The sequence below is a fragment of the Phyllobates terribilis genome, unplaced genomic scaffold (assembly GCF_046119375.1).
Source record: "Phyllobates terribilis strain yellow unplaced genomic scaffold, ASM4611937v1 Scaffold_192__1_contigs__length_3615891, whole genome shotgun sequence".
Classification (NCBI taxonomy): Eukaryota; Metazoa; Chordata; class Amphibia; order Anura; family Dendrobatidae; genus Phyllobates; species Phyllobates terribilis.
Genome location: NW_027362952.1, coordinates 2,832,416 through 2,853,678, shown reverse-complemented (window position 1 = coordinate 2,853,678; position 21,263 = coordinate 2,832,416).

Here is a 21,263-nt window from a genome sequence, read left to right as displayed (position 1 = left end):
TATACTATCACGCTGCACCATCCTTCCACCGGCCTCAGCGGTCTGCCCTGCAGCAGCAGCCCCCTGGCTGCATTCAACGGGTGGCGTAGTCATCAACCATTTTCTACCGCTAACAGACTGCCGTCCAGTTTGACTCCCTGGGCACGGACCGGGTCACCGCCACGAGACTACAACCCTAAACAGATCCGGCTCCGGGTAAGCTCCCGCGTGCGCAACGCAGCGCGACACAGGCCCAGGGGCGCGTCAACTTTGGCGTAGTCGGCAGGATCACGTGCCCGCAATCACCGGGTACTGCGTGCCTGAAAAGCAAAGACTGTTCAAACTTACCAGTGGTGAAGATTCCCGCCATCGGTGAAGATTCCCGCCATCCGGCGCCATCTTCAGCCTTCTTCCCGCCATCGGTGAAGTTTCCCGCCATCCGGCGCCATCTTCAGCCTTCTTCCCGCCATCCGTGGAGTTTTCCCGCCATTGGACGCCATCTTGAGGACGCCGCGCGGGAAGAAGAGGGGCGTGGACTCCGAAAGCGCGCGAGAACTGAAGCCCCGCCTCACGTCCGGACGTTGCGTAAGGTCCTGGAAGGAGCCCAGCAGACGCCGACGTCACAGGAGCGCGACGGAAGGTCCTCAACCCTGACGATCCACTGCGGAGCCGCGGCCTACGGAACAGGATCATCGCAAGGTAGGCCACGGTCCACTAGGGGGGAGGAAGATGTCGGATACGGAGGAGAGCTCCACTGCCTCAACCCCCGCCAGCGCTACCGCTGTTGCAGTTATGCCCTTCACCATGCCCTATATCCCGGGAGCAGCTTGGCTACCCCAGTACTCAGGGGAGTCACATACCCTGCATGACTTTAGAGAAAAGCTGGATAGCCTCTTCCAGGTGTACCCCCTCACAGAAGAGCAAAAAGTGAGCATCCTGGTGGCCCAACTAACTGGGGCAGCCAAAAGGGAAGTAAAATCCTGGCCACCTGGGAGGAAGACTGTCGCAGGGATACTAACCCGGCTGAAGGACACTTTTGATACCCGCACCTCAGCCGAGATTAAACTTAGATTCTACGGGTGCAAGCAGCGAGCGCATGAGAGTATAAGGGACTATGCACTCAACCTACAAGAGGCCCTGAGGGCCATTAAGCAGACCGACCCTAATGGAGTGGGAAACGAGGACAGGCTGTTGACCGAACAATTTATAGAGGGTTTATATTGCAATGCCCACCGCACCCAGTTGCGGGCAATGGCCTTACAGGACCCTCATCTAGAATTTGCACAGTTCAAGGACAGAGCCATCCGGGTGCTCCGAGAACCGGCACCAGGTGGCGTTGTGACCCACAGACGCCCCACTACCACTTACTACCAGGAGGCGGCGCCCTTGTCAGCAGGGCCTGTGGGAGCTGATGCGCAGGCTTTGGACAATGACCCGGCTCCAGACCTACACCATCAGGTCCAAGAGCTAGCTAAAAGCGTTGCTGCGCTAACCCGAACTGTGCAGTCTTTACAGGTTTCCACTCCAGGGAAGATCCAGCTGGCATCCGGACCGGAGGACATCCCGTGGCGTCGACCAAGGAGGACCCCACCGGCCAGAGGAAGACCCAGTGACCGATACAGCGAGGACGGACGACCCATCTGCCGCCGCTGCAATCAACCCGGACATATGGAAAGGTACTGTTCTTTAAACGGGCACAACCTGGGGTAGAGGGCCAACCCCCAGGAAAAAGATCACCAGGCCCATCGAACTGGCGCGACAGATATGTGGGAGGACGTCCAGTCTTGCCTGTGGTACTGGATGGCATTCCCATGAGTGCCCTACTGGACACCGGGTCACAGGTCACCACCATCCCGTACGTGCTCTTCAAGCAGTACTGGAATGACTCGGATATTACCCGCTACCCTGACGACGACTTGAGTATCATCGCCAGCAATGGTCAGCCCGTGCCACAGATCGGATTTAAAGAGGTGACCATCAAAATTGGTAGAGTCGAACTGGCCGCACAGGGACTGATCATTGTAGATATTGACAAACATGAGAGTCACCCAAAAATAACTCTAGGAACTAATGTAATTGAAAATTGTCTTGCAGAGGTGATTTTCCTTTTACAGCAGGTTGCCAAGAATGCCAGCTCCGGCGAGCAGCGGGTGCTCCAGAAAGAGATCCGGGCACTGATGCAACGGCAACAAGTGGAACTCTCCGGCGGTGAGATTGGTAGCGTAAGAATGTGTGACCCTTTTCCTATTGCCATGCCCCCAAAAAGTGAAATGATGATTTGGTGCCGGGCAGCTATTGGTCTGAGAGGTAGAGATTACCAGGCAATGGTAGAACCAGTTTACTCAGACAGTAGGCCCACCATTTTGACAGCACGGGGGGTGGTCAATGTACGCCATGGGAGGGTGCCCGTTCGCATAATAAATATCGGGGAGAGGGAAGTGTACCTGCCCCGGTATGCCACGCTAGCCAAATTATATACCACTAATCAAAATTCTATACAATCTGTGGAACCCTTGCCTCCATCTCACCCGGAGGAAGGTAACGGCTCTAAGAAAGACATGGAGGACTGGTGTCAGCAACTACATCTGGGTACTGACTCCACTCCCTCACACCAGAAACAAGGAGTCTATCGGGTGGTTCAAGAGTATGAGAGAGTGTTTAGTAAACACCCGTTAGACTTCGGGCGAGTCAAGGGGGTAGAACACCGCATCCCCACGGGAGATCATCCTCCCATAAAAGAGAGGTATCGACCCGTACCCCCTGCACATTACCAACACGCCAAGGGGATGCTTAGAGACATGAAGGAGGCTGGGGTAATCCGGGATAGCTGTAGCCCCTGGGCAGCCCCACTAGTTTTAGTCAAAAAGAAAGACAACACCATGAGGATGTGTGTAGATTACCGGAAAATCAACCGTATCACACACAAGGATGCGTACCCCTTACCAAGGATAGAGGAGTCATTGGCTGCTTTAAGATCTGCTAACTTCTTCTCTACCTTGGATCTCACTAGCGGGTACTGGCAGGTTCCTGTAGCAGAGGCGGACCGGGAGAAGACCGCATTCACCACCCCGATGGGACTTAGCGAGTTCACCTGCATGCCGTTCGGACTCTGCAACGCCCCAGGAACCTTCCAACGATTAATGGAGTGCTGTCTGGGCCACAGAAACTTCGAGACGGTCCTGTTGTACCTGGACGATGTCATCGTATACTCCAAAACTTATGAGGACCACCTGAAACACCTGGCGGAGGTGTTCGAAGCTCTGGCGAGTTACGGCCTAAAGGTGAAACCCTCCAAGTGTCACCTCCTGAAACCAAAGGTGCAATACCTGGGACACGTGGTGAGCGCTGACGGAGTGGCTCCCGACCCCGATAAGATCACCGCAATCAAAGGATGGCCAAGCCCTTCCAGCGTAAAAGAAGTGCGGCAGTTCCTAGGGTTGGTAGGCTACTACCGAAGGTTTATTCCCGGTTTCACCAAAAAGGCGGCGCCTATGCAGGACCTCCTGATAGGCCAGTCCCGGAAGGCCAAGAACCAGAAGTCGCCCTTCAAATGGGAAGAGCTAGAGGAAGAGTCCTTCCGCCAGCTGAAGATGGCCCTCACGGGGGATGAAATCTTGGCGTATCCGGACTATAGCCAGCCCTTCATCCTCTACACCGACGCCAGTAACGTCGGGCTAGGAGCCGTACTGTCCCAGATTCAGCAGGGGAAAGAGCGAGTAATCGCCTATGCCAGCCGAAAACTGCGACCCACCGAAAGGAATCCCGAGAATTATAGCTCATTTAAGCTAGAGTTCCTGGCCGTGGTATGGGCAGTCACCGAGCGCTTTAAGCATTACCTCGCTTCTTCCCGGTTCACCGTATACACGGATAACAACCCGCTGACACACCTGGACACGGCAAGACTCGGTGCCCTGGAGCAGAGGTGGATGGCCCGTCTGTCCAACTACGAGTTCACAATTAAATACCGGGCAGGGCGCTCCAATACCAACGCGGACGCCCTGTCCAGGATGCCCAACCTGCCGGACGGAGGAGAAGATCCGGAGGGACTGGAAGAAGTTGAACTCCCTGCGTTCCACCGTCATGGGACTATCCAGTATTCCCACCGGGTAAGGAGTAAGCAGGCTGCTACGTTGAACCCCTTACCTCACTACAACTGGGCGGAAACGCAAGACAGCGACCCTGCCGTCCGACTGGTGAAGGAGATGCTGACTCGCCCGGAGGCTAGCCTGGAATCAGACGCTCCAGAGGAAGCCAAACAACTATGGGCAGAGAAGAGTCGACTGTTCCTTTACAAGGGGAAGTTGTGCCGCAGAATGGTTAACTCCAGGACGCATGAACTACTCTGGCAAGTAGTGGTGCCACGAAGAGACGCAGCCATGGTGATGGAGGCATACCACGACGGAGCTGGACACTTCGGGTGGAAAAAGCTGGAGTTCCTGCTGCGCGAGCGGTTCCACTGGGTAGGCATGAGGGGAACCATCGAGAAGTGGTGCAGAGACTGTGGCCCGTGCAATCTGAGAAGGAAGGACCGGGCCAGCCAGAAGACTCCCCTGCAGTCCATCGTCACCCGGCAACCGTTGGAACTGGTAGCCTTGGATCATGTAAAACTGACCCCCAGCAGAAGTGGCTACGTCTACGCGTTAACCATCGTGGATCATTACTCCCGGTTTCTGGTTGTCGTCCCCGTCAAGGACTTAACGGCTCGAACAGCAGCTAGAGCCTTCCAGCAGCACTTTTGCCGTCCACACGGGTACCCGGACCAAGTGCTGACGGACCAGGGACCTGCCTTTGAAGCGGAGGTCTTCCAGGAATTCTGCAATCTGTATGGCTGCCGGAAGATAAGGACGACACCCTACCATCCGCAAACTAATGGACTTTGTGAGAAAATGAACCAGGTGGTAATGGATCTTCTAAAAACGTTGCCCCTGGAAGAACGCAGTCTGTGGCCTGAGAAGTTGCCCGATCTGGTGGACCTATACAACCACATCCCGGTAGGTTCCACCAACTGTACCCCGGCTTACCTAATGAGTGCAAGACCTGGTAAGTTACCTGTTGACCTGGAAATGGGAGTCCTGACGCCCGAGGACACTTCACCAGAAACAGACTGGGACACAGAGAGGCAGCAGCAGTACCGGAAAGTACAGGAGAGCGTGGAGCGAAGTCTCTGTCAGGCTAGGGAAAGACAAGAGAAGACTTACAACCAGTATGCTCCCGCTGTTCCCCTGGTACCCGGAGAGCAGGTCTTGAAGAGGAAGAGACGGCTCCACAAGTTGGACGACCAGTGGGAGAAGGACCCGTACACCGTACTGCCCTCAAGCCACGAGAACCCGAAGGTCTGTACCATCAGTAAAGACGGAGGGGAAACCACAGCCATTGTATCCCGGGACCACCTGAAGAAGTGCCCCGAACAACTGAGGAACCCTGAGGAGGAACAGGAAGACCATCGACCCGTGGAAGAAAGGGAAGATATGGTTAGTACCGTGCTCGGGGACTTCCCTCGGTCTTGGACTCAAGTCAATGGTGCAGTTGTGGTACCCGTACTCACCTTCCTCCAACCATCATCCCAAGAACCTACGGAGCAACGGGTAGAGCTGGAAGAGCAGCCGGTCCAGGAGGCAGAAGACTCCACCCAAGCGGAACAGGAGAATCCACCCTCTGCTTATAGTGAGCCTGCCGTACCCCTAGTGAGACAAAGAGCCGGTAGACAGATGCCCAGTTTACCCTTGACAGCTCCTACACCCTGTAGTTCAGGGCCAGACAGTCAGCTCCGTAGGTCCACTAGGGCCACTAGAGGCCAGTTACCCGCACGTTGGAGGATCTAAATGTTTAAGTTGTTTTACAATGTTTACCTGTTTATTGTTGCTTGTGTGTAATTTTGTGTTTCTAGTTGTTTTTAGGAGTCTTCGGTGGATTTACCGGGAATCCTTTGTATATAGTTGGAGCGTAACCCAGGATGGACTAGAGACTGTTAAGGACTCGGGGTAGGACAGACCCCTACCTGGTTACGTCTCCCTGTGTTGGTGAAATGGACACCTTTGCTTTTCTTCAAAGACTGCACCCGGTTGCGGACATCCGTGACCATCTTATTGTGTTTCCTTATTGTATTTTATTGTTCTTTGATATACCTTGTTATATTTTTCTAAAAAGTGTTTAGTCCCGGAGTACTAAATTTCACTAGGGGGGAGTGTGACACCCCAGGGGTCTGGTTGTCACAGTGATAGAGATATTACGTCTGAGAGCAGGTGGGAGGTCCTTTGGTCAGGGATCCTGTGCATGCCACACCTCCTGCCCAGCCTTGGGAGGGGAAGAACTTCCCCTGTATAAACCCGGGGCTGAGGCAGGGTTAGTGAGTCCAGGAAGAGTAGAGACAAGAGCAGCATAGGAAGCAGCAGAGTCACAAGGAGTCAGGGGCTGGCAGCTAAAGAGCTCGCCCTGACTAAGAAGATTCTTTACCGGACCCGGAGTCCGAGGCTGTGGGGACTAACTTCTACCCAGCAGCAGAATCCGTCAGGCAGGGGATTTCAGGTCCCCTGGCCCAGAAGCCCGAAGGCCCGGTCACACGCGTGGGACCAGCACCGCCATCGTGGAGCGGAAGCCATTAGAAGGCCCCGAGTCACCGGCCATACGGGTGAGCACCACACGGTACACTCAGGGACGTGGGCTACTTACATCAGCTTCTAGCAAGGTAGCCAGAAGAGTACAGTCAGCTTGGGAGGCCTACAACTACGCCTGGCCAGGGGAGATCCCATCTGCTCAAGGACTGACCAGGCCCCGTTCGCTAGCAAGTACTCCGGGAGGGTCTATCGTTGTTACCAGTAAAGACCCTGAACGCTACCATACCGTCTCTGAGTGGTTCCTGCTACCCCCATCATCCACGTCGGCTGCCCTGAGGCCATACCCCTCCCGTTGGGGGTTATACTATCACGCTGCACCATCCTTCCACCGGCCTCAGCGGTCTGCCCTGCAGCAGCAGCCCCCTGGCTGCATTCAACGGGTGGCGTAGTCATCAACCATTTTCTACCGCTAACAGACTGCCGTCCAGTTTGACTCCCTGGGCACGGACCGGGTCACCGCCACGAGACTACAACCCTAAACAGATCCGGCTCCGGGTAAGCTCCCGCGTGCGCAACGCAGCGCGACACAGGCCCAGGGGCGCGTCATCATCATGGAATCTTGTGATGGAATCTTATAGCGGCTGCTCTGCACAAATACATGCTGCCAAGCAATATTTAAAGAGTGTGGGGGCTCATGCTGTATATAGGGGGCTATGTGAGGGCTCATGCTGTATATAGAGGGCTATGTGAGAGCTTGTCTGTATATAGTGAGCTATGTGAGGGCTCATGCTGTATATAGGGGGCTATGTGAGGGCTCAGCTATTTATAGCGGGCTATGTGAGGGCTCATACTGTATATAGAGGGCTATGTGAGAGCTAGGCTGTATATAGTGAGCTATGTGAGGGCTCATACTCTAAATAGGATTCTGTGTGTGAGCTCATACTGTACATTGGTGCTATGTATGGGCTCTTACTGTATAAAGGGTGCTGTGTGTGGGCTCTTACTGTATATAGGGTATGTGTGTGGGCTCTTTCTGTATGTAGGGGGATGCCAGCACACTTAATTCTGCTCAATATTAAGTGATACAGTTAATAATATAAAATATAATTAATATGTTAATATTGAGCAGAATTCATTTCAGCCTATTGCTTCAGCCTACACAACAGTCACATTTCTCATGTGGCCCCTCAGTAATATTACTTTCCCAGCCCTGCTCTATTATGTATAGCGCTCTGTTATGTGTAGTGCACCCGAGCACCTGCATGTTAATCGCGTGACTTATCACATGATCTATCAAAGGGAATTATGTGCCATGTCATGTGATACATCGGGTGCTGGGGGCCCACGGCTCCTAAACTGCCCAGGGCCCTGGCTACTCTTAATACGTTCCTGCTTCTATCCCACCATTATTATCCATTATTGAGAAGTGTTATGCGGAGCTTCCGCCACTTACCTGCTGTAGTAATGTCCTGATGTTCTGAGGTAAATCCGTCAGATACTCTGAGGTGAGATGACCTCGGTGGTATTTGGTCAGGCAGTCTCTTACAAGCTCCATCACCAGCCGGTGAGTGAAGCTGAGGACGCCATCGGGTGGTTGAAGCACAATCTCAGGGCGATTGGTGGTAAGAATCTCCCATAGATCTTCTACTTGAAGATTGTCCAAAAGTAATTCAGCCATAGAAGCTGCAAGTGCGATCAGTCACTATATATAATAGCGAGAAACTGCAAGTGCGCTCAGTCACTATGGGATAGCGAGAAACTGCAAGTGCGATCAGTCACTATAGAATAGCGAGAAACTGCAAGTGCGCTCAGTCACTATGAAGCCAACAAAGGCAGCCGTGACCCTGTGTACATTGTATATATAGTGACTGTGAGCTGTGATGTCATAATGCCCGACCATGACCTGTGATGTCATCATGGAATCTTGTGATGGAATCTTCAAGGAATGGCTCTACACACATACATGCTGCCGAGCAATATGCTTTTTTGGCCGTCCTCTTTTATTTCCAAATACAACACAACCAGGATAAGGGAATGTTCACACGTTGCGTTTTTGCAGCATTTTTTTCCACACCAAAAACCAGGTTGTACTCAGGAAAAACACTGCATACAATCCACACTTATTTGCTGTGTTTTTGCAGTGTTTATACTTGTGGGTTTTTTTTTTCATTCATTTGAATGGGTGAAAAATGTTGCAAAACCCCTGAAAGAATTAACATCCTGCAAATTTAAAATAAAAAAAGGAAAAACACGCAGCATGTGAATGAGACTTTAGAAATCTCATTCACTAAGCTGGTACTGTAAAACGCAGTGTTTTAGCAGCAGAAAAATAACCCTGAAAAAACTGCCACTTGTGAACATTACTCAAAGATATAATAGTCATATTATGGGAAATATTGTGTATATTTATTCCGCGCGTGTCTTTTTTTACCCAATAACATTTACCTCATTGGTTGCAGAGTTTACTATTAACAACTGTGACAAATATTGAAGAATTAATGATGTGACCCAAGTGATCAATCATTTACGTCATTAATGGTGATGGGCGAGCACTAAAATGCTCGGGTGCTCGATGCTCGGGTCGAGCACATTGGAACACTCGGCTGCTCGACCCGAGCAATGAGCCCAATGTAAGTCTATGGGAAACTCGAGCATTTTTCAGGCGGCTCCCCCCGGCGGTCTGCAGAGGGCCTAAAAATTGCCCAAATCGATGGGAACAGTGCTCAAATGACATGGGAACAGCATGGGGAAGACCCCTGGAAGCATTTCTGACTCCCAGGTCACTGCTGTCAACAACGTTGTCAGAAGTATTTACGCCACTTTTACGGACTCACAATAAAACATACAAAAACAAAACCAAAATGGATTTTCCTGGGAAGTATGTTAAGGAACATCCTTTCCAGGGTTATAACTTGTATATAAGGGAAAATAAATAACCAAAAACAAAAATACTCCTCCACACCTTGGGCTATGTTCACACGTAGCGTTTTTGATGCGTTTTTGCACTTTTGCATTGCTTTCAACCAACACAAATGCATTCACCAGGAAATGTCATTTTAACATTTTACAACCTTATCTGGCCATGTGTTGTGTGACACGTCATCAGACACATGCATACAGTGCTGAAAAGACATGGGAACAGCATGGAAGCATCTCTGACTCCCAGGTCACTGCCTAAAAGTGTGCCCATCATAAGAGATGCTTGGCACATGCGAAGATGCCTCCCGCCATGGACCTGTCGTTACAGACTTGCAACAATCACCATCCACGTCCTTGTCCCTCCTCAGCGTTCAGTTCCTTGGAATGCAAGTGCAAGTATGCAGGCAGCCACCCACCTACCCACCGGCTGCAATACTATACTGACAAATTTTGGACAGCTTCTTGCACTTGAAATGTAGCCTTTTAGGCTCGTGGAGGCGGAAGCTTTTCATAACCTCATGTCGGCGGCGGCCGGGTGTCCATACTCTTTCCCCAGCCACCACTATATTTCCCGGTATCGCCTCTGCCTTCCACAAGCACGGGTCCCACAACATTACCCGTGCCCTCCCCAGTGCACTTACTGAGAAGGACCGCCTAACCACAAACACATGGACAGGTGAACGTGGCCAGGGACGGTACATAGCCAGTCCACAACTTTTTTTTGCTGACAGTTGTATTTAGTTCGGTGAAAGGACTGGCATAGAGGGAAACCGTATCTACCCTGGGTGTCATTTCTCCCAGGAAGTCCTGTAATTCAGCTTGTTGCAGAAGCAATGGCAGTCCGTCCAACATCAACTCGCACTTGTCGGTGGTGCTTTGACACACACACATCTTTCTTTTCGCATTTTATTTCTTGAATACAGAGTTGGACAATGGCCTGATCTGTAATGCTTTTTGAGAAATAACATGCATAAGCATGGCCGATCCACATTAAAAAAGCAGCCACAGAGTGTCCGGAAACCTTCCCCCACAATTTTATTAGCCAGGGCAGCTTTTCGGCAGGGTTGGACGGGCCCACCAGAGAACCGGAGACTACTCCGGCGGGCCCTGGCTTCTCCTTCTGGAGAGTTCATAGTGCCGAGGTGAGGCCATGATGATGATAGAGGCCACCATCTGCTTAGTTTTCTGTTACTTGGAATGCAAGTGCAAGTATGCAGCCATCCACCCACCCACAGGCCGCAACACTACACTGCCAGATTTCTGGGCAGCTGCTTGCACTTGAAATATGGCTTTTTAAGCTCGTGGAGGCGGAAGCTGTCCACAATCTTATGGCGGCGGCGACTGGGTATCTATACTCGGTCCCCAGCCGCCATTATTTTTTCCGGTATTGTCTCCTCCTTCCACAAGCATGGGTCCCACAACATTACCCGTGCCCTCCCCAGTGGAAGGACTGCCTAACCCCAAACACGTGGACAGGTGAATATGGCCAGAGACGGTACGGAGCCAGTCCACAACTTTTTTTGCTGAGAGTTGTATTTAGCTCGGTGAAAAGACTGGCATAGAGGGGAACATCATACTGTGTGTGGGGGAATGTACTGTGGGGGCATCATACTGTGTGGGGGGAATGTACTGTGGGGACATCATACTGTGTGTGTGGGGGAATGTACTGTGGGGACTCCATACTGTGTGTTGGGGGGAAATGTACTGTGGGGACATCATACTGTGTGGGGGGAATGTACTGTGGGGGCATCATACTGTGTGTGAAGGAATGTACTGTGGGGGCATCATACTGTGTGTGGGGGAATTATACAGTGTGTTGGAGGAATGTACTGTGGGGGCATCATACTGTGTATGTGTGGGAATGTACTGTGGGGGCATCATACTGTGTGTGGGGAGGAATGTACTGTGGGGAATCATACTGTCTGTGGGGGGAATGTACTGTGGGGACATCATACTGTGTGTGGGTGAATGTACTGTGGGGACATCATATTGTGTGTGGGGGGAATGTACTGTGGGGGTATCATACTGTGTGTGGGGGAATGTACTGTGGGGACATCATACTGTGTGTGGGGGAAATGTACTGTGGGAGCATCATACTGTGTGTGGGGGGGAATGTACTGTGGGGACATCATACTTTGTGTGGGGGGGATGTACTGTTTGGACATCATACTGAGTGTGGGGGAATTTACTGTGGGGGCATCATACTGTGTGTGAGAATTTACTGTGGGGACATCATGCTGTGTAGGGGCATTATATTGTGTGTGAGGGGGAATATACTGTGGGGGCATCATACTGTGTGTGTGGGAATGTACTGTGGGGGCATCATACTGTGTGTGGGGAGGAATGTACTGTGGGGGCATCATACTGTGTGTGTGGGGGGAATGTACTGTGAGGGCATCATACTGTGTGTGTGTGGGGGGAATGTACTGTGGGGGCATCATACTGTGTGTGGAGGAATCTATTGTGGGGACATCATACTTTATGGGGAGGAATGTACTGTGGGGACATCATACTGTGTGTGTGAGGGAATGTACTGTGGGGGCATCATACTGTGTCTGGGGAGGAATGTACTGTGGGGCCATCATACTGTGTGTGGGGGGATGTACTGTGAGGACATCATACTGTGTGTGGAGGAATGTACTGTGGGGGCATCATACTGTGTGTGTGAGGGAATGTACTGTGGGGGCATCATACTGTGTGTGGGGAAGAATGTACTGTGGGGCCATCATACTGTGTGTGGGGGGATGTACTGTGAGGACATCATACTGTGTGTGGAGGAATGTACTGTGGGGGCATCATACTGTGTGTGTGAGGGAATGTACTGTGGGGGCATCATACTGTGTGTGGGGAGGAATGTACTGTGGGGCCATCATACTGTGTGTGGGGGGGGAAGTACTGTGAGGAGATCATACTGTGTGTGGGGGGAATGTACTGTGGGGACATCATACTGTGTGTGGGGGGAATGTACTGTGGGGGCATCATACTGTGTGTGGCGGGGAATGTGCTGTGGGGACATCATACTGTGTGTGGTGGAATGTACTGTGGGGACATCATACTTTGTCGGGGGAATGTACTGTGGGGGCATCATAATGTGTGTGTGAAGAGCTGTTTATCATCGTACAATGATTGAATAACGGGAGCAGATGATTTATAAAAAGCACTGAATTATATGGTGTGGATTTGCTGCTACTGTGTCACCCCAGGCCTGGATGCCACAAACTTGTAAGGCTGTGTCTGAGAGTCGGAGGGAGGTTCTCTGGTCATGGACCATTAGCATGCAGCACCTCCTGTCCCAGGCCAGTAGGGGGAGCAGGCTGCCCCTATAAAAGCTGGTACTGAGGGCAGGGTTAGGGAGACCAGGACCCACTTCTGAAGCATCCAGAAGGGTTCCCAGAAGAGAGGGACAGGTCAACGGCAGCTGAGGAGTCCAGGAGGCTAAGGAGGAACAGCAAGCCAGGGACAGAGGCGACGAGAGCTGGTCCTGGCTGAGAGAGAACAACATACCGGACACTGGGATCCGAGGCTGTCAGAATTGCAAGTCCTGCAGCAGATCATCTACTTGCGAGGGATTTTAGGTCCCTTGGCCTAAGAAGCCTGGAAGGTCCGCCACACAGAGGGACCAGTACAGCACAGACAAGCTATAGGTACCTAGGGCCCGAGTCGCAAGCCATACAGGCGTAGTACACGGCCAGCTCAGGGACGTGGGCTATCATACCACTAAAGGGGGAGATAGTCAGCAAGGGCAGAGAGAGAACGGTAGGCCTACCCACTCACCCTGACCAGTGGAGCTCGCCCGAATGCCCTCAGACACCCAGGTCCATTCCTCCCTGTACTCCTGGTGGGTCTGTGATAAGATCTGCAGTAAAAGACCCTGGACTGCATTATTGGACTCTGTGTGATTACTGCTGCGCCTGCACCATCACCCCCAGCATCCTATTACACTGCCCTGAGGCTACACTCCTCCCGTGGGGAGTTGTACTATTCCCTGCTGCACCCCCAACACCAGCCTCAGCGGTCTGCCCCGCAGCGGCGGTCCTCCCTGACAGCAATCCACAGGTGGCGTAGTCGGACTTTCAAAACCTACAAATACACTGCCACAGCATTTGGTCTGACCACCCTGAGCCACGGGACCGGGTCGCCACTACTACTCCCAGCATTGCCCTGTTGTCCGGTTCCGAGAGCCCCACGGCCCAGGGGGCGAGTCACTACAAGTAAGGATAGACGATACAATAAGCTCTATCGTAACATGTAGCAGCGAGTCAGCGGAATGTATCAATTCTAATATTGAGCAGAATTGATTTCAGCCTGTTGATTTTTCCCTCCAGAACAGTGGAGGGCTCCTCGGGAAAATAAATTGGCCATCCCTGGTATAACGTAATACTAAAATCTCACAATTTATGAGAGAAAACTGTATTTTATAACGATGCTTCCATACATAAATCAAGAGAACTTCTTTTCATCAGACGACCCCTTTATCACCTATCCAAGGTGATCGGTGGTGTCCAACAGCTTAGAGCGGCACTGATGGGCAGAATGCGCCACTTTTATCACTTTTGGAGTTGGGCAGCGGTGCACATGCTCAGTCTGACCTCCATTCTTGCCCTTTGGGGCTGCAGAGCGCTCTGCTTTTTCCAACAGCTCCATTGAGAATGAATGGATCAGTGGTCGGGCATCCAACCAGACGCTCCATTTTGTAACAGGGATAGAAATACCGTAGATGAGAAGATGCACTTAACTGTTTGGCTGCAGCAAGAGTGCATCGAGTGCCTGTGCTTGGTTTGAACAGTCATTCTGTGCTGACAGAGTCCCTTTAAGGCCTCAAACCTATTAGATAATTGTCAGCCCTACATTGTTTCTGGGCAGACAGTTACACAAGATTATGTCCCATTTCATGAAGATTGGCCTTTTACACGCCTGTTTTAGTGAAGGATTAGCTGGAAAAACCTGCGGCGCTGTTAAGCCTCTCCCCAAGAAGCTCCGCAAGGCTTCAAAATTTTGCCGGTGCTGGTCAAGACTGGTGGACACATGGGAAAAGTCAAATTTTGGCAAAGTTGAACAATCTGCATTGTGTGTAATATTTTATGATACAATAAATGATTAGAAAAATGCAAGTTTTATTAATGAGAAAAAAACTGAACTTTGCAGAATTTGTTGGCGACATAGAAATATGTAAAAAATATAAAAGTGTAAAAAATTTTTTACAATTTTTGATGCTTACATTAAAAACTTGAGCAATTCCCCCAAAAATCATTAGAGCCATGAAATCAATACATATACAGATGAAACCAGAAGTTTCCATCCACTATATAAAGAGACACATCTGCATGTTTTTATCAATATCTGACATGAAATCAGAATAAACCTTTCCCGTTTTAGGTCAATTAGGATTACCATCATTTTTAATATTTGCCAAATGCCAGAATAATGAGAGAGAGAGAATGTTTTAAGGCATTTTTATTACTTACTGCAAAGTCTTAACATTATTCTAATCACTAATCAGTGTGTATATTTGTTCACGACACAATAGAATCCCATAATTTCTGCCTATTCACATCTTAGTATTATGTATGATCAGGTTAGAGTGTATGGCTGCTGAGCGCTAGCATTTATGGGCGCCTCCCCCTGACCTTGGCTGTTTCTGGCTCTTAGACCCTGCTGGCACGCACTGCCGTCATGTCCGTGACTGCACTGCCGGCTTGCGGGTCAAATGCCAGAAGCCGCAGAGTCACATGTATTGGGGCGGGCACAGAATGTCTCACGCCGTATACCAGCCAGAACACATACCGGAAAGTCAGGTGACACACTTTTTCTCTCCGGCTCGGTTCATGATTGGATTAGGCTCCCTATATAACATCTGGCGTTCCCCTCCCTGGCACGACCCCTGAGGAAGTGTTGATGAAACGCGCGTCGGGGTGGAGGGACGCGTGATTACCCTGCCTAGAAGCTGCCATTCTAACCAGGTATTTCTTTCTCATGATGTGTTGAGCTGTTTTGTCTATTTGTGGACAGTGCCACTATTACACTATAGTTATTCTATGGGACCGTACCCAGCCTCTTTTATGTACCCAGTCTCCCCTGATAGATATACTAACATTATTAACCGCTATATGCATTAGTTTCTTTGAGGCTGGAAACAATACGTTATCTTTATCTAAGCACTTTGCACTTTTTTGCTGGACAGTCGACTCTATATCATCATATGCACTGCCGCTTTACATTTTATAGGCGTATCTCAAACTCATCAGTGATAGTCTAGTGACCGTTATAATAGCATATGCATTTCTTTCTTTCTATTTTTGCCACATGAGCGGTTATTCAGATTGAAATCTTTTGTAGTGCATTTGTATAGTCACATTATTTCAGTAATGGGGTAATATATGGTTATTACTCTTGCTGCGCAGATATAGGGTACAGCATTTGTTTGTCCCTCACATTTGAGGCCCCTGCTATTTTAATTATTGTTATTTTATGTTCTAATAAAATTATATTGTTAATATTATTTGAAGTGTTCATGTTTTTGTTTATCCTACCAGGGTTCTGGTTATAGCAGAATCAATTTTTGATATATATAAAGTCAAAAGTTTACATACATTTCATTAGTATTTGGTACCATCACCCTTAAACTGAATGACTTGGGTCAAACTTTTGGGATATCCTTCCACAAACTTCTCACAATAGTTGGTCGGAATTTGGACCCATTCCTCCTGGCAAAACTGGGGTAACAGATCCAGGTTTGTAGTGCCCATAAATTTTCAATAGGATTGCCATCAGAGCTTTGTGATAGCCACGCAGAAACATTGACTTTGTTATTCTTAAGCCACTTTGTTCCCATTTTGTCAATATGCTTCGGGTCATTGTCCATTTGGAATACCCATTTCCGCCCAAGCTTTAACTTCCTGGCTGATGTCTTGAGATGTTGCTTCAGTATTGCCACATAATCTTCTTTTCTCATGGTGTCATCTATTTTGTGAAGTGAACCAGTCCCTCCTACAGCAAATCAACCCCAGATCATGATGCTGCCACCCCCATGTTTCACAGTTGGGATGGTGTTCTTAGGCTTCCAAGCTTCTCCCTTTTTCCTCCAAACGTAGCGATGGTCATTATGCCAAAAAAGTTCAATTTTAGTTTCATCAGACCACAGACATGTCTCCAAAAATTAAGGTCTTTGTTCCTGTGTGCATTTGCAAACATTAATTTGGCTTTTTTATGTTTCTTTTGGAGTAATGGCTTCTTCCTGGCAGAGTGGCCTTTCAGCCCATGTTGATACAGTACTCGTTTCACTGTTGTTATTGACACAATCTTACCATCTTCCGCCATCATCTTCACAAGGTCTCTTGCTTTTGTCCTTGGGTTGATATGCACGTGTCGGACCAAAGCACGTTCATCTCTGGGACACAGAACCCGTCTCCTTCCTGAGCGATAAGATGGCAGTACATTCCCATCTTGTTTATACTTGCGTATAATTGTTTGTACAGATGACCGAGGCACCGTCAGGTATCTTGAAATTGTATCTAAGGATGAGTCAGACTTGTGCAAGTCCACAATTCTCTTCCTGATATCTTCGCTAATTTCTTTAGACTTTCCCATGATACTACAGAAAAAAAAACTATTAGAAGCTTCCAAACACATTACATCATCATATGGGCAGTCCAGAATTGTTTAAAGGCATAGTAATCTTAGTGTGTGTAAACTTTTGACTTTGCAGTAAGTAATAAAAATGACTTAAACATTCTCTCTCTCTCATTATTCTGGCATTTGGCAAATTTTAAAAATTATGGTAATCCTAATTGACCTAAAACGGGAAAGGTTTATTCTGATTTCATGTCAGATATTGAGAAAAACATGCAGATGTGTCTTTTTATATAGTGTATGGAAACTTCTGGTTTCAACTGTATGTGTGTGTGTGTATGTATATATGTATATATTACACATACAGTTATGGCCGAAAGTGTTCACTCCCTTGAAATTGTTTCAGAAAATGAAGTATTTCTCCCAATTATTGCTGTTACACATGTTTTGCTATACACACTTTATTTTCTTTATGTGTATTGCAACAACACAAAAAAGCAGAAAAAAAGGCAAATTGGACATAATTTCACACACAGCCCCAAAAATGATCTGAACAAAATTGTTGGCACCCTCAACTTTAATATTTGGTTGCTCACCCTTTGGAATAAAATAACTGCAATCAATCGCTTCCTATAACCATCAACAAGCTTCTTACACCTCTCAGCTGGAATTTTGACCACTCTTCTTTTGTAAACTGCTCCATGTCTCTCATAGTTGCTGCTACTTCATACCTCTCCAGCGCTATGTTTCCATCCATTTCTGCGGGCTTCTTGAAGTATGTTTGGGGTCATTCTCCTGGAAGAACCATGACCTAGGACGCAAACCCAGCTTTCTGACACTGGGCACTACATTGCGACCCAAAATCCGTTGGTAATATTTTTCAACAATTTTGGTTCTCAAGTACTCAGACAGTTCTCTTCTCTTTCTGTACTCCATGCTTAGTGTGGCACACACAGACACAATGCAAAGATTGAGTCAACTTCTCCACTTTTTATCTGGTTTCAGGTGTGATTTTCATATTGCCCACACCTGTTACTTGCCACAGGTTAGTTTGAATGAGCATCACATGCTTGAAACAAAGTTGTTCACCCACAATTTTGGAAAGGTGCTATCAATTTTGTCCGGCCCATTTTTGGGGTTTTGTATGAAATGATGTCCAATTTGCCTTTTTTCCTTTTGTTTGTTTTTTTCTTTTGTTCCAATACACACAAAGAATATTAAATATGTGTATAACAAAACATGTGTAATTGCAATAATTTTCTGGGAGAAATACTTCATTTTCTGGAACAATTTTAAGATTGCCAACACTTTCGGCCGTGGCCATATATAGTAGCTGAGTACAGGCGGCTGCTGGGGCCCCTGATACCATTACTATGTGGCCCTTACACCTGATATATAGTAGCTGAGTACAGGCGGCTGCTGGGGCCCCTGATACCATTACTATGTGGCCCTTACACCTGATATACAGTGGTGGCCAAAAGTATTGGCACCCCTGCAATTCTGTCAGATAATACTCAGTTTCTTCCTGAAAATGATTGCAATCACAAATTCTTTGGTATTATTATCTTCATTTAATTTTCTTGCAAAGAAAAAACACAAAAGAGAATGAAACAAAAATCAAATCAATGATCATTTCACACAAAACTCCAAAAATGGGCCAGACAAAAGTATTGGCACCTTCAGCCTAATACTTGGCTGCACAACCTTTAGCCAAAATAACTGCGAACAACCGCTTCCGGTAACCATCAATGAGTTTCTTACAATGCTCTGCTGGAATTGTAGACCATTCTTCTTTGGCAAACTGCTCCAGGTCCCTGATATTTGAAGGGTGCCTTCTCCAAACTGCAATTTTGAGATCTCTGCACAGATGTTCCATGGGATTCAGGTCTGGACTCATTGCTGGCCACCTTAGAAGTCTCCAGTGCTTTCTCTCAAACCATTTTATAGTGCTTTTGGAAGTGTGTTTTGGGTCATTGTCCTGCTGGAAGACCCATGACCTATGAGGGAGACCCAGCTTTCTCACACTGGGCCCTACATTATGCTGCAAACTTTGTTGGTAGTCTTCAGACTTCATAATGCCATGCATACGGTCAAGCAGTCCAGTGCCAGAGGCAGCAAAGCAACCCCAAAACATCAGGGAACTTCCGCCATGTTTGACTGTAGGGACCATGTTCTTTTCTTTGAATGCCTCTTTTTTTTCCTGTACACTCTATGTTGATGCTTTTTCCCAAAAACCTCTACTTTTGTCTCATCTGACCAGAGAACATTCTTCCAAAACGTTTTAGGCTTTCTCAGGTAAGTTTTGGCAAACTCCAGCCTGGCTTTTTTATGTCTCGGGGTAAGAAGTGGGGTCTTCCTGGGTATCCTACCATACAGTCCCTTTTCATTCAGACGCCGACGGATAGTACGGTTGACACTGTTGTACCCTCGGACTGCAGGGCAGCTTGAACTTGTTTGGATGTTAGTCGAGGTTCTTTATCCACCATCCGCACAATCTTGCGTTGAAATCTCTTGTCAATTTTTCTTTTCCGTCCACATCTAGATAGGTTAGCCACAGTGCCATGGGCTTTAAACTTCTTGATGACACTGCGCACGGAAGACACAGGAACATTCAGGTCTTTGGGGATGGACTTGTAGCCTTGAGATTGCTCATGCTTCCTCACAATTTGGTTTCTCAAGTCCTCAGACAGCTCTTTTGTCTTCTTTCTTTTCTCCATGCTCAATGTGGTACACACAAGGACACAGGACAGAGGCTGAGTCAACTTTACTCTGTTAGAACCCTCCTGTTAGTTTTTGCTATCTTGTGTTTTGCGGTCACGTGACTAGCTGCCTATATATTCCAGCTCCGCCCTTCTGGCTTTGCTGGACTTCAGTGTTTTTTGCCTGTCTCTCTAGCCAGGTGCTTCGGTGCCTATCTCTGTCTAGTTTGCTTGGTCCTCTGGACCTCTAGTACTTTTTGTTCAGTTTGTATTTTTGCTCTGCAACAACTTCTGTTAGGAGGTGTCCATTTTTTGTCCCAGTCCTTAGTTCTTTTAGGGACCCCTCCCTTTATTCTATAGGTCTCTGTTCAGACTAGCCGAGGACGAAGGCGGGTCTGTTCACAAGGAACAGGCTGCCCGCTACATCGTAGGGATTCAGCTTAGTCTTACTGTAGGGACAGCTTTTCCCTTTCTTTCCTTAGTTTATGTTGCAGATCATAACATAATCCATGTTAACTGGCTGCAAGTGTGATTTAGTTATTGCCAATTGTATCCAATTTGGCTTTAGGACAATTCTTTTTGTGTTTTTTCATTGAAGACAAATTAAATGAAGATAATAAGACCAAAGAATTTGTGATTGCAATCATTTTCAGGAAGAAACTGAGTATTATCTGACAGAATTGCAGGGGTGCCAATACTTTTGGCCACCACTGTATAGGAGCTGAGTACAGGCAGCTGCCGGGGCCCCTGATACCATTACTATGTGGCCCTTACACCTGATATATAGGAGCTGAGTACAGGCGGCTGCTGGGGCCCCTGATACCATTACTATGTGGCCCTTACACCTGATATATAGGAGCTGAGTACAGGCGGCTGCTGGGCCCTTGATACCATTACTATGTGGCCCTTACCCCTGATATATAGGAGCTGAGTACAGACGGCTGCTGGGGCCCCTGATACCATTACTATGTGGCCCTTACCCCTGATATATAGGGGCTGAGTACAGGCGGCTGCTGGGGCCCCTGATTCCATTACTATGTGGCCCTTATGACGCGCCCCTGGGCCTACTTGGTGTAGCGTTGCGCACGCGGGGACTACCCGGAGCCGGGCCTGTTGGGGGTAGTAGTCTCGTGGCGCTGACCCGGTCCGTGCCCAGGGAGTCAAACTGTGTGGCAGAGTTTAGCAGTAGATGGTACGGTGTTCGACTACGCCACCCGTTGAATGCGGCTATGAGGCCGCCGCTGCAGGGCAGACCGCTGAGGCCGGTGGTACGATTGTGCAGCGTAGATGGTATAACCCCCAACGGGAGGGGTATGGCCTCAGGGCAGCCGACGTGGATGATGGGGGTAGCAGGAACCACTCAGAGACGATGCGGTGTAGTTCAGGGTCTTTACTGGTGATAAAGATAGACCCTCCCGGAGTACTGGCTAGCGATCGGGGCCTGGTCAGTCTTTGAGCAGATGGGATTTCCCCTGGCCAGGCGGAGTTGTAGGCCTCCCCAACTAATTGTACTCTTCTGGCTACCTTGCTAGAGGCGGGTAAA